This window comes from Bidens hawaiensis, unplaced genomic scaffold (genome assembly GCF_021521415.1).
Source record: "Bidens hawaiensis isolate Kalapana, Puna unplaced genomic scaffold, B.hawaiensis_p1.1 tig00021030_1, whole genome shotgun sequence".
In the NCBI taxonomy this organism is placed as follows: domain Eukaryota; kingdom Viridiplantae; phylum Streptophyta; class Magnoliopsida; order Asterales; family Asteraceae; genus Bidens; species Bidens hawaiensis.
This window is the reverse complement of record NW_027493249.1, coordinates 188,437-203,470: the sequence shown is the minus strand read 5'-3', so window position 1 is coordinate 203,470 and position 15,034 is coordinate 188,437. Positions and strand designations below refer to the sequence as shown.

The following is a 15,034-nucleotide window of genomic DNA, read 5'->3' as shown; positions in this document are numbered from 1 at the left end:
CATGATATGTCATCCCTAATTTAAACATATTCTTCGAACATAATTTACAACTTATGAAATAACTCAGTTTGAGCTCCCGCATCTAATTTATAATTTATTTCTTGAAGTAAATAAATGTCTGTTTTCATCAAAAGCAAATAAATGACTTCATGTTGGGCCATGCAGTCAAATTATATGGGCCATGAGTATGCATTTTTAACACAAATGGATAATGTTATTGGGCTATGAATCCAACTAAGACTAATCAACAATCAAAATATCAGCTGGAGCAGAATGTTCTATGCTACTAGCAAGTAGCAACTATTCATGCACCAGAACGCCAAAACTAATCGGAGCCAGGGAGGGTCAAGGGTATCTATTTTTATTAAATTTTTATATACAAATGTCAGATTTTAAAAAAATAAAATAAAAAATAGTTGGAGCTCTTAGTTATAGTCAAATGAGAAAATAACCTTGTGATTACCCTTTGAGTAAAGAGTTCTGAAAGTCAAAATGAAGAATAAGCTCAAGATTGACTTTTGAAAGTCAAAATAGCCAAGAACACCAATTAGGGTTATTAGATGGCTTAGGATCCTCCCACACCACTAGAGATCCTTACACACCATTTTTTAAATGGTTACATTTTTTTAAATGTAAATGGGAAGAAACACCAAGTGTTTTTTTAAATGGTCAAGAACACCAAGTGTTCTTTTAAATGGGAAGAAACATATATAAATGGTAACATTTTTTTTTATTTTGGTTGCTATACCAGTATTTGTATCAATCAAATACTCACCGCAATCCATTGGGTATTCCACCAGTTATATATCATCTGATATTTTTATCCTAATTTATACAAATAATAATATTTATATCGCATTAGTTTATTATATATAAAATAAAAATATTATATATTAAATTAATGACTTGGGTTCAAAATTAAGTTAAGGTAGTTGGAATCTAACTTTAAAACGTCATGTTACCATAAGTAGAAATATTTGTATAAAGTTAGTTTCTTAACTTTTTATCAACTTATAGAAAGTGTTATCATCACTCCCTGTGACCATGAGGTACGGATACATGGGTAACCGGGTAAAACTAAAAGTAAAAGCCAAATATATTGGGCAGCAAGATACTACCCTTTCTAATTTAATATTTTAAACACCCATAAAAGTATGATATATATTCAAAAGACCTAGCCAAAGACTTGAGCTTGCAAATAACATAACACTTGGGTGTGTCATTCTTTCAACTTATATATATGGATCTCTACTACTAGACTGACTTTAATGTTACGAAGTCCGAAAGTTGTAGCCATGGAAGAACAACAAGAAAAGAAACATGAAAAGAGACCGAGCCTGACTGAGGTGGAAGAAATAATCGGCTACCATTTTAAAAACAAGGAGTTGTTAAGGGAAGCGCTCACTCATGGTTCTTGCAAAGAAGAAAGTTCTTTTTCATATGAGCGGCTCGAGTATCTTGGTGACTCGGTTCTGAACAACTTGATCGCGAAGCTACATTTTACTTTGTACAAGAAGATGCCGCCTGGTGAATTGACTCGGTTGAGAGCTGCCAATGTTGACACCGAGGCGCTAGCTCGAGCAGCTTTGAAATACAATTTGCATAGTTATCTTCGACACCGGAAGCCTCTTCTCAACGGACAGGTAACTTTAGGTATTGTTTCTCAAGATATAAGATTTGCTGGTGAATTGTTTTTAAATTTAGGGTTTTCTTTTAGTTTTTATTCCACAATTTATGTGAGGATGCCCAAATATTTTTGTTATTTTTATCCCATTATAAGATTGCAAATATGGTTAAATTTACATGAATAAATTTGTCAAAAAGTACAGATTCAAGAATTTATCAACGAGATTGTGGAGTACCCGTTACACTCTTATGGTATGATCGATCCACCTAAAGCTCTTGCTGATATTATCGAGTCATTGATCGGTGCAATCTTTCTTGATACTGATTATTCGATGGAAGATACTTGGAAGGTAACATATTGAATTTCATTTCAATACTAGTTGTGAAGACCCGCGCATTACATCAGGACAGTAAAAGTGTATTCAAAACATACATAAAGTTAAATTTTGCTAATTTTGAGTATTGATTAAGTGAGAGGGGTTAATTTTGCTAATTAATATAGGGGAAATGTGGGTCATATACTTATATTTACATGATTAATTTGTTGGAACACTTTGTGTAATTTGATGTGGATTTTGAACTCGGGTTTTATAGGTTGTGAATTGTTTGATACACCCCTTGATCACTCCCGAAAATTTGATGAAAAATCCGGTGGCAAAGCTCAATGAAGCATGCAACAAATTTGGAGTGAAACCACATACAGAAGATCTATGGAGCAAAACCGGGCAAATTGAGATCTATGTAAATGATGAGTTGATCGGGAAAGGAGAATACAAGTTAAAAAAGATGGTAGCTATAAACCTAGCAGCCGATGATGCATACAAGAACCTTTTTGAAAAGATTGGTAACAAAGAAACCCTTAAATCACACTTGAATTGTTCTACAAAACATGCAAAAAGAAAAGAAAGGAAGGAATTGGCAGTCGTGGAAGAAGAACAACAAGAAAAGAAGAAAATTGAAGAGCGGTTGCCACCACGAAGCCTGGAAGAGGTGGAAGAAATCATCGGCTATGAATTTAAAAGCAAGGAGTTGTTAATGGAAGCGTTCATTCATGCTCGACCAAAGGAGACTACGATTGTTTATCGTATGAGCGGCCCGAGTATCTTGGTGACTCAGTTCTGAACCACTTGATCGCGAAGCTACATTTTATTGAATACAAAAGGATGCTGCCCGGTGAGTTGACTCAGCTACGAGCCGCTAATGTTGATACCGAGGCGTTGGCTCGAGATGCTTTGAAATACAATTTACATAGTTATCTTCGGCATCAGACTCTTCTTCTCGACGAACAGGTGAATTTAGGTTTAGTTTCTCAAGATCATCAGATTTTTAATTTAGAAAAGCTAAGATTTGTTGGTGAAGGTTTAAAATGTTAAACCAATTAATTTAGCATTTTTTAGTTTTCATTGCAAATTTCATGAGGTGATGCCCAAATATTTTTGTTACTTTTATCATGTGATATTATTGTATATATTTGTCAAAATATACAGATTCAAGAATTTATCAAGGGGATTATAGAGTATCCATCGCACTCGCATGGTTTAATCGATCCACCTAAGGTTCTTGCTGATATTATCGAGTCATTGATCGGTGCCATCTTTGTTGATACAGAATTCTCGACGGATGACACATGGAAGGTAAACATGTCGCACTTGATTGCATTATGGTCTTGTTGACAAAAATTTGGTGCAACCATTTGCGTAATATGTTGTGGACTATGAAATTTTAACAGGTTGTAGACCGCTTGTTGCACCCCTTGATCACCCCAGAAAACTTGATAAGGAATCCCGTGGCAAGGTTCTATGAGGCGTGCCAGAAAATCGGATTGAAACCGCATGCCAAAGATCTATGGAGCAAAACCGGGCAGATTGAGATCTATATAGACGATGAGTTGACCGGGAAAGGAGAATACAAGTTGAAAAAGATGGTAGCTATGAACCGAGCTGCCGATGATGCGTACAAGAATTTTTTTGAAAGTGTTGGTAACAAAGATAGTGCTATTGGGGCTTAATCAATATTGAATATTGAATATTGATGTCATATCATTAGTTAACTTTTTTCTTTAAAAATCATCATATGTTTAAAAAAAAATAGTGCAACATCTTGCAAAGTGCTAGAAAAACGCTAATGATTGATCAACTAAGTCGTTATCCAACCAAGATTTCCTGTATTACCAGCTTAAAGAAAGTTAAGAAAAACTTGTCCAAGGAAGTCAAGTAGCGATATTGAATAATTAACTTAGTCTAATCAAGCGCACACTTTTTGGCGTTTTAAAAAGGCTTGTAGAAATATTTTAGAAAAGAGAAAGTTTAGCAAGAAGGGAGATGACTCAAGAAAAAAATTACAAGTATTGAACCTGTTTTTGTTTTGTAGACGTACAATGGTAATATTTATGTGATGTCATGGACACTGAGAAGTTGATGGGGACCATTATAAAATATTCATGCGCCAATTTTGTAGTCAAAGATAAAATGAAATAGATTTTTTTATGTATAAGTTATCATTTGAACCTTTCTATTAGACTTCAATTTAAATAGCCCAAGAGTTATGGCTTGAATGGTAATGTAATTATTTTTTTTGTTAATTAAGTTGTTCGATAGTATTTTAGTCTCAGGCCACGCATAATTGTTAATGTTCTTAACGAGCATTTTCCGCCACATCATCTTCTTTTTAGCTAAAAAAGTTTGTAATGGATCATTTTTCACCACATCTTCTTTTTACTATGAAAATGCCCTACTCTTATAATGCCTCATTATGCCCGGAGGAGTGTATAAAAACTTTACCCGCTCTTACAATCTCTCTTTACTTTCCTATTACGAATGATCTCATGTGCTTCTTTGACTCGATTTAGTTTTTAAATATTCCGATAACGTTTTTTATTACATATATTTTTTATTGATTGACTATTTCTTAGTGAAATAGATTATGAAAGTTTATTAAACATAACCTAAAATATCTTTTCACTAAAATAATTATATAATATAGAAACCTAATTACAAAGTTAATGTTGATATTTATTATCAAAGTAACACTTACATTGCCAAGTAACACTTACATTGCCATTCTCAGTTTAATTGGATGCTAAGGTGATTAAGGTGTTAAATAAAAGGTTATTATAAATTTATAATATATAAAAATTTAGGAGTTACAAAAAAAACTTTGATCATTGAGTTAAAAAGTTATAGAATCTTCTTTTACTATTTGTTTTGCACGTGGTTAAAAAAGACAAAGATGTAGAACATGTGATGATTCCAACTGAAAATATTATTTAGGAATAGATACCTATGATTTTTTGTCATACACTTGCATGAAAGAACAAAGTGTAAATAGTTGTGCTAGGGGTGGGTTAGGAGTCACCTCATTGGAGTAAAAAATAGAAAAATACTTTTCATCGTCAGATGAAACTTATTATTATAAAAAAACCCTTTTAAGCTAGATCTAAGATCTTAAAGATTTCAGACTTTAACCATCATCACCTCATGCAATTTGTGATTGAATCAAAAGGCCAATTGTTCACCTCCACCCACCTAAACTCCATATATAGTTCCAGTTCTCAAAAAGCTCCAAGGGGGCTGCCAATCCAGGTTTCCTAGTTCAATGAATTCCATATCGATCAATGTTTTATCCAATTGAAAGTAGACTGCTTGATGTCATTAAATACTCTCGCACGATTTGTTAACCCTTTAAGCACAAGTTCGTTCCTATTCTTTCATAATTCTCAACACACGTCATGTAGACAATAGAGAGCCAAACTTGACATGTCTTGATGTCAATCCTTGTCTTTGAGATGTGCACTACAAGGGCCTCAACTGAATTATTTCCTGTAATTGCACGTACAACCTACCCACTGACTATGTTCCACTTTTCTCCAAATATCAGTATCAACTTTACAAGAATAGAAAACATAGCCTGCATCATCTACCCCCAACGAACATAATTTGTAGCCAACAAATTGTAAATGTATTGTGCATCATTTTTTATAAGGGTACCGATATTACAACAATCTCCACATGAACAAGACACCTATAGGATTACACACGTAAACCAATTAAATTTTTTTACTTACGAATCCTCCACACTATTACGTGTAGAATTATACTTAGCATTTTAACTGTGAAGATGCCCGATGATTCCTAACCCCATCAACAACCATCCTATATGAAATCTGGTTTTAACATTTGTCAAGAAATTTTAACTTTTCACTTCCAAATTGTCAGAAACTCTCTTCGTGCCCTTTTATAACATTATCTGTCACAAGACACGTTTATAATTTGCATTCAAGCTCAAATAGCTTAGGATACATGTCCTTTAATGAAAGTCTTAGCTAAACATCTCTTCAAATTTTGTTTTATTATGAAATCCTATATTCCTTTTGAAAATGTGTTCGCGTAATGCATTACGAATTTTTGACCAAGTACCCAATGTCTTTTGATTTAATGACATTACACCAAGCAATTCAATGTATTTTCCATTTGCTTCTATATCCACACCAAAAGAAAAGAAGTTATTCCTTATTTTCTCAAGCACTTCAATGAGCGATTTAGGCACCAAAAACTTACAGAAAAAAAATACAAGGAGAAACTCCCAAACACCGATTTGACCAATGTCAATCTCCCACCAAATGAGTTATTCCAAAGTTAATTTATTGTTAAAATTTTCGACTATTGGTTTCCAATGTTTCATCAAGGTCATATTTGATACTAATAGTAATCAGCGTTACAACTTATCCTCATAGCCAAATTGATTACCGTGGTTTGAGCCAGCAGGAGGGTGGCCGGATATTCTTGTAGGTGGGGAGGGGGGGGGGAGAGACAGAGAATGTCTAATGAGAAATATAATATGCGTGAAGAGTGAGGGCCAATACACAGTGTTAACTATAACATGCCTTTGGAGTTAGCAATAAAAGTTCAAGGGTGTTACCTATATAGTATCCACACAAGGAAAAACACTTGTCATTTGTTGGTTATTAGTCGCATCCCGAAAACGTCCGAGTTAAAATATGGCTCTCAATTATGTTTCGAATTAGTGGATGCTGCCAAAGGGAGTGGTAATGCCATACGTAAAAAAGAATAAACTCATATAATGATAGAGGCAAATAAAGGTTTTACACATTTTTGTTAATCCATAAACAAGATCGATACCCCTTGATCGGGAAAGTGTTGAGAGAAAAAGTAAGAATCGAATTAATCGATATATTTATCGAAACAAACGAAAAGAAAACAATATAAAACCTAAATCATTAATCAACTAACTCCTATTAAGAACTTCCTTAAAAATAAGGGAAAAAAAACTCTAATGTAAATACCATATAAAATAATATTTAATTCTATTTAACGAAGATTTCATTCCAAAAGAAAACAACTAAGATTTTTATTTTTAGAAATTTGATGGAATTAAAAAATGATGATCTGACTTAATTAATTCTCGATTCCACTAGAATCTTTATAAAAGCCCATATTATTATATTATATTTACTTCTCTTCAATGAAAGATTGCTTTTCCACAATATATCCTACCTTTTATTTTGTTTTTACCGAAAGTTTCTAAACTTTTAGAATATAATAATAATAATAATAATAATAATTCTATAAAAAGGTCACCGTCAAAGTCATCCTCTCGTGCACGTTACCGAGTCCACCCTCAAACCCTTCGCCAACAAGAAACCAACCCAAACCTTCACACAATAATCATTTCCCATTTATTAATTATTAATTTCATCCTCCATGGAACAATAACAACATAGTATTATGGACTCTCTTCAAAACCTTAACCTCAACCTCCAACCGAGCCTAACCGAGGTTGAAAACATCATCGGATACGAGTTCAAAAACAAGGACCTGTTGACCGAAGCGTTCACCGATGCTTCGTATAAGTCAGACGAGTGTATATCGTACGAGCGGCTTGAGTATTTAGGTGACTCGGTTCTGAACCACTTGATTGTGAAACTGCATTATACTCTTTATAAGAATATGGCGCCTGGTGAGTTGACTCGGCTACGAGCCGCCAATGTTGACACTGAGGCGCTGGCTCGAGCCGCGCTGAGGTATGGGTTGCATAAGTATTTACGCCACCGGAAACCGCTTCTTGATGGACAGGTTATTATTATTATTATTATTATTATTATTATTATTATTATTATTATTATTATTATTATTATTATTATTGTTTTGAAGGTAATCACTTTTTCGTTCCCAAATCTTTTTGTCACTTTTATTCCGTGATCCATTTTAATTGGGCTAGAACACAACCTAACAAAAAATTGTCTAGCTACTCGGTAGTCGGTAAGGGGTGACCCAATGGTAAAAGATCCAATGGCGAAGGTTGCTTAGGGCCCCGGGCCCTGTTCCCTGTTTTTTCACGCAGCAGTGTAAAGTTATCCGTTTCGTCCAAATTTTTTTATACGTTGTGTAAATTTAGCAGTTTTCGGCCGAAATTTTTTATACGTAGTGTAAAATTTAGCCTTTTTCGGCCAAAATTTTTTATATGTAATGTAAAATTTAGCCATTTTCGGCCGAAATTTTGTATAAGTAGTGTAAATTTAGCCGTTTTTGGCCGAAAATTTGAGCACGGCCCCCGGTTGTCTTAGTCCAAGCTTCGTCACTGAAAAAGTCACCGCCAGTTGTTAAGCGTCTCCAAGTTATCTCGAGTTTCGGGGGAAACCCGTCCACCTGAAGGGCAAATGGATGTAAAATTCGGATGCCCTTAGGTTCGAACCAGAGATCACAAAGATCCCGGTTTTCCTTCATTGAGCCTCCCACGCTCTCCCCAAATGTTGTCTGTGGGAGTTGAACCTGCGTTTCCATTGAATAACCCATGCTTGTGTTTTAGCCATTATTCTCATAATACTCATGTATTTTTTTGTTTTATACTTAAAGTTTTGCCTAAATTTATATGGTAAGATTAGAAAAGTAATTAAAGAAATTAAAAGCCTTTAATGAACAAACAAAAACGTATGTAAATGAACGTAAACGAGTACATTATCGAACGTTCACGAACACAACTCAACAAACATGGGCTCTATTCGTGTTCATTCATTTAGCTAATCGAATGAAATTCCTTGTTCATGTTCGTTCATTTATTAAACAAACAAATATAAACGAACTTCTTGTTGAACACTTGGTTGTTCCTAGTTTTAAAAATTGAATATGTTTTGTTACAAAAACAGATTCAAGAATTCATGGAAGGTATTGTGGAATACCCTTCACACTCTCATGGTATGATTGACCCACCCAAAGTCCTTGCTGATATCTTTGAGTCTTTGATTGGTGCTATCTTTTTGGATACAGATTCATCAATGGATGATACCTGGAAGGTAACATATATACTGCATTTGATTTCAATATCACATATTATTTTAATTTTTTTAAAATTATAAACTCGATTGTTACAGGTTGTTGAGCGTTTGTTGCAACCGTTAACCACTCCAGAAAACTTACTGCAGCATCCGGTGGCTAGGTTTAATGAGGCATGCCAAAAGAATGGGCTCAAACCGCAGGCGATTGATTTGTGGAGTAAAACCGGGCAGATTGAGATTTACATAGACAATGAGATGATTGGAAGAGGGAGTTATAAGTTGAAGAAGATAATCGCTGTGAATAGAGCAGCCGATGATGCGTACAAGAATCTTTTCGGTAGTAAAGGTGGTTGCATTGGTGCTTGACCGAACACCATTTTTGTATCAAATTAAACGAGCTTTTCCCTGTGTGGTTACAAAGGAAAAAGCTCGTTTATTTAGGAACGAAGAGGGTTATTGCATTATCGTTTTCTATTTGTTATGTTTTTGCACCGACTCTTGTTATTTCAGTTTAATCGATCATACTTTCTTGACATATGACTTGCTATTAGTTGAAGAATCTCTTTTGCTATATTATATGTTTTCATCTTTTTCATGGATTAGTTTGTGTGTAGCATGTACATTACAACAATTAAATAGTAACATAATTAAATAGTAAAAAGGACTCACTCTTTTTAATATGTAGTTTATAATACTTTAATATCATATGATGTTCGTACCAAAGTGATACGTGATATAAAGTTAAAAGTTGTAGCTATATTTTGCATAAATCTTCTTTCACGTGATTATGTAATGATGTAATTTAGAAATGGTTGTAAAATCATATTCATAAATCTTCTTTGACCTACTTTTCTTTATTGATATGATGTAATTTTGAAATGGTTGTAAAATCATATTCATAAACGCAAATTAATTCTTGATTAATCGATAGTTCTTACTCCATCGACTAATCGTCGATTAAGCGTTATTTGGTCAAAATCTGTCGAAATTAAAATTTTTATATAGAAAATCTGTTGTATATGTATATTTGAAAATTTGAAAATCTGGTGTATATGTATATTTGAAAATTTACATATAAATTCCAATCCGATTAATCCTGATTAATCGCTTACCCCACCGCTCGATTAACGCCTAGCAATTTCTATAAAAGTAGCTATATGCACATCCCACTTTGCTAATTAACAAGCAAAACAACAAATCTGGTAACAAATTAATGCAATCTGATTGTCTTCCTAAAAAACCCTAGCTAGTCACAAATTTTTAATGCTTGATACATTAAACACAACATTAAAATGAAAGCATTGGTTAGGGAATACGACAATACGTCACGGCCCCATCTAGGACGAAAACGTCGCCCAACACCAAACAAATGGGATGTGATCCGTTGTTGGGGGTGGCAGCGTGAAGTGAACAACGAGCGTGAGGCAGGGAAACATTCTGTAATAATTGTCATGGCTGATCAAATGCATACACGTCAAACTTTTTTTATAATTCTTTTGCTTTATTTAATTTTCATATTACAATTTTCAAAAAATGTTTTTCACCTTTGTGTAATGAGTTTTAGCATTGTATAGATGGAATCTATTTATCATATTTGTTTTGCATTGGTTAGAAAGAAAAAGACAACTGAAAAACTTATGATAATGTCGTACAAGGTTCCAATTGTGGTCCTCTCGTTTTAGGAACAAATAAGGAAACTGGAGGGTTATTTGTCACATGGAATCCTGTATGTACTTCCAAGTAAAGACAAAAAAATGTTATGTTTGTTTTGGGTTAACCGCTTGAAGCAAAACTCGCCGATTTATAGGTTTGGAAACGATCAGAAAGAAAACGGAGCATATTTATGTTCGCTCTTTTAACATTAACCGAACAAACAACCAAACACAAACACGAGTAACAAATTAACGGGGTTTTCTTGTCGGTGTTCATTTGTTAAGAAATGAACGTTAATTGATCATATATGAACAAACATAACCGAGATAACATGATTAAAAGTAAACGTGAACATCATTTATTGGATCTAAAAAGTAGAAAAACTAGACTAATTGCAATGGGTCAAAAAAGTATATGAATAAATAATTGAACAAACTTAATAAACATGCATTATTGTTCATTAATGAGCATATACGAGCAAACACAAATAGACGTAAATGAACAAACTATCACAATTATAAATGAATGTATCACACATGCAACTATATTCACAAAGTCTAAATGCACCTTTTGAGAATATTGATTTATCCCTGCTACTGATTAGAGGTTTTCGTTTTGGTTTTTATATATTCGGCATTTAGAAAAATATAGATGTGAGGAACATAAACTGAGCCATAAATATATTGGCATTCAAGTAAAAACATTTTGGGCCTATTCTGTGTGGACTGCCAAACACAGTTTTAATAAGCCCAAAGTTTATACAATAATTAGGCTTAGAGTTGGCCCAAAGACTGTTAATATTATAATATATACTTTTACTTTGTTTAAATAATTAGGGTATTTTGTTCATCAAACATTCCATTAACAAAATAAGTTAACCTTTATCCATTTCAGGGACCAAGGGTTTGGGGTGTGCACAATACGGTTTGGTTCAGTTCGATTGATGGCAATAACCGAAATTATAACCGAACACTTTGGTTATTAAAAAATAATAACTATTCAGTTAATCGGTTATTAGCAATTAATTCAGTTTTGCTCGGTTAATTAACCGCTAAACCCAAACTTTTAAGACGGGCTAAATTTTTGTTGGTATTTATTAAGAATTTTACTAAAATCAAAACCACTAACATAATAAACAATCAGGTTATATACATTACTTCCACAATATACATAAATGATTACCCATGAACTCAGTTTTAAGTTTTAATAGGTGAAAAGCTAACTATCAAACCGACTATATAAGAGAATAAATGCAATTTAAAGTCACTGTCATTATAAACGAATTAATATATGTTACTATTGGAATGAAATATCCAAGATCAATTATACAGCGGTCAAAGAAAGTTGGATAAATATTATTTTGAAGTAGTGAAACATAATATCATTAGAAGAAGATGATTGTTACGGATAAAATATTGGTTAATTGGCTTGGTTTATTTTGGTTATTTAAAAATGGTTAACCGAAACTGAACCGAAAAATTGGTTATTCAAAGAAATCAAAAAATTAAACGCTGGTTAATGCTAATTCGGTCCGTTTTTTTTTTTGGGTTAATTCCGTTTCGGATTGGTTAATTCGATTTTATGCTCACCCCTACTAATGGTGTTACCCCGTATTCAACGGTTGGTCAAACCTGTATTGCTCATAGTCGGGGACTAAACATACAAAATGAGCAACCTACATAAACCATTCATGTAATTAATTCATCAAAATAATTTAAAGCATGTTCTTGATGGTTGATGGCTCGAGTTAGCATTTGTAAGGGTTATGCTAACCATTCGTGTAACTAATTCATTAATATAATTTAAAACTTATGGCTGGGGTGTTCTTGATGGCTCGTAGCTCGAGTTAGCATTTGTGTGGGCCATGTTGTTGACAATTGCTGCAACATATACATATTGATGGTAGGTTCACGTCTTCACGATAAAGGCAAATTTACGAAAGACATACCGGCTTTAGATGAAACTGGAAAAAACAGAAGGAAAAAAAATATATATATTGGTTTTTACTAATCCCTATTATTGACTTTTGGTCAACGCTGGTCCTAACTAATGAATTGGCTACTAATGGTCCTAACTTTTAAGGTATTTGTTCATAACAGTCCGCGACTGACAGAATCCTAACGTCATTAGTTTCAGATCGTTGGAAAACTCAATTTTTTCCCGAAAACTCAACATTTTCGTCCCAAACATCTTGGTAGCTTCGTATCGGACCTTTATGAACATTTTTCTAGTAAAAGCCCCAATTATTGAGATCACCGGAAACCCAAGAACCATCATCGGAATTGGTTGATGGTGCTCAAGTGGTGGTAGTTTGTTGACGGTGACTCGGTGAGTCAATTGGCGGTGGTTGCGGTGTTCAGGTGGTGTTTTCCGGCAACAAATTTGAATTTTTCGGCCAAAAACGTTTTCCCGACGACCTGAAACTAATGGCGTTAGGATTCTGTTAGCCCCAGACCATTAGGAACAAATGCTTTAAAAGTTAGGACCGTCAGTAGCCAATTCATTAGTTGGGACCAGTAGTAACCAAAAGACAATAGTTGGGATTAATAAAAACCAATATACCAAAAAAGAGTATTTTGTTATATTTAATTTCTTTTTTTATATTCAAGTGAATATACATATATATTCAGACGATAAAACATAAAAAAAATAGTATATCGCATATCTTTAACTCTAGTAGATAGTAGATACCTCCTCACCCTTGTAACTAGCATGTTGTATACGTACCCTACACCACTATACATTTCCTATATTTTTCCGTTGTTTGAGCTGGTTTAACATCCTGATCAATTAAGCTCGACCTATTTAACAATGGCATAATTAGTTCCCTAATTAACCCACTTATCTAAATCAGACAACCTACTTTATTTGGATCGGGACACGTTTTATGCAATAACTATTTTATGCTTTTTTTTTTTAAATCCAAATGTGTGCATTACTTTTGTCATTTTGTTAACTTTGAAGACCCAAACTGACTCTAGTTTTCAAACACCCAATTCTTTCACCGATAAAGTAGGTTTTACTAGAATATATTGGAAAACATATTTAGCTATAACTGATTTTTGTATCAAATCGTATCCTTTATGTTTCTCCCCCTATATAATGGGGTTTACATGATAAATAATGTTTACGAACTTTATTTTTACCATAAACACCTTTATGGTATCAGAGTCTGTCATCTAACAAGCCCCAGTCCACCCTCATTGATGCCATCCTATTTTCTTTAGTCTCCCCACCTTTAATTTCTTGCCCTTATTTACATGTCCATATACATTCAATACATTTATATTGTTACAGAATACTGACTTGAGAGTCAAGGGGTCTTCAAAGGGCTCCGGGCTTGGGTTATCTAACGGGATTTATGTGTTGCAACTTGGATCTAATCTCAAGAACCCTAGGAGCGACTTAACATGAGAACCCGGTGGATGTTACACTAACAGCACTTGCTGACATTAGTACGTTTCTAATATTAGAGGTGTCACGTAATGTCAAGTAATGAGTATTTAGATGAAAGAGACTTTAAACTAATAGCTCCGACTTTAAAACTTTTTGTTTAATACTTGATAAGATATGAAGACACGGATCAATCGCAATGAGCCATCATAATCTAGTAAGACAATAGGGTGTTTGGTACCAGAGAGCATTATTGCTATCATTATTATCAATAAAATGGAGATACAAGACTTGTGAAAGACGCATCACTACCACAAGTGTGGTGTATAACGTACATCTTAATGTTTTTTCTTTCAATGCAAAGTTGCTTCACTTTACAATCCTAGAAATTAGAGGTCGAAAATGAAAGAGGGGAATGTTAGGCAACGGATTAAAAGCAAATAGTTATCAGTACGGGTTTAACGGGTAACACCTCGAATTCTATACTTCTTTTTTTTTTTTTTTTAATATCTATATCTATGCTCTCTAATAAAAACTACAAGTTTTGTCACCTGTCACTCTCATATTAAATCTTACCATTTTTCACAAATTTATAATAGTAAAATAATGTTTATCATTCTTAAAACTTATGCTTCAAAATTTTGTTAATTTAATATTTACTTCGTATTTTTTTTTCAAATATTTGATATTTATAATAATCTTTTACTTTAAAGTTGTTTTAAAGACTATTGTACGTACGACGACCGTGTATTAATAGTGCTTAATAGGTTATTGTTTCTTGTATATCGATTATTTATTAAATATTGTATTTTCAAGAAATACCCGTATAGTAGACGGGTCTCAAACTAGTATAAAATATAAAAATACCAAGCTTTTAGATCAGCCTCATATTTCTCTTATTCTCTATTTCAGCCTCTTAATAATTCATTAAGAGACTACATATGAATCGTTTAAAAGTAGAGTGCGTTTGGTTTACTTAAAAAACACCTTAGGGCGCGTTCGTTTCACATAATTTGTGAGAATTCAAAGAAATTGGAATTAAAATCCCATTACATGGAATGTTCGTTTCGT

General features: G+C 33.5%; 2 pseudogenes; both read left to right on the top strand.

The window, feature by feature from the left end:
* Nucleotides 1–1,295: 1,295 nt before the first annotated feature.
* LOC143562514 (endoribonuclease Dicer homolog 1-like) lies at nucleotides 1,296–3,634 on the top strand (annotated as a pseudogene).
* Nucleotides 3,635–7,346: 3,712 nt separating this feature from the next.
* Nucleotides 7,347–9,418, top strand: LOC143562501 (ribonuclease 3-like protein 3; annotated as a pseudogene).
* The last annotated feature ends 5,616 nt before the right edge of the window (nucleotides 9,419–15,034 follow it).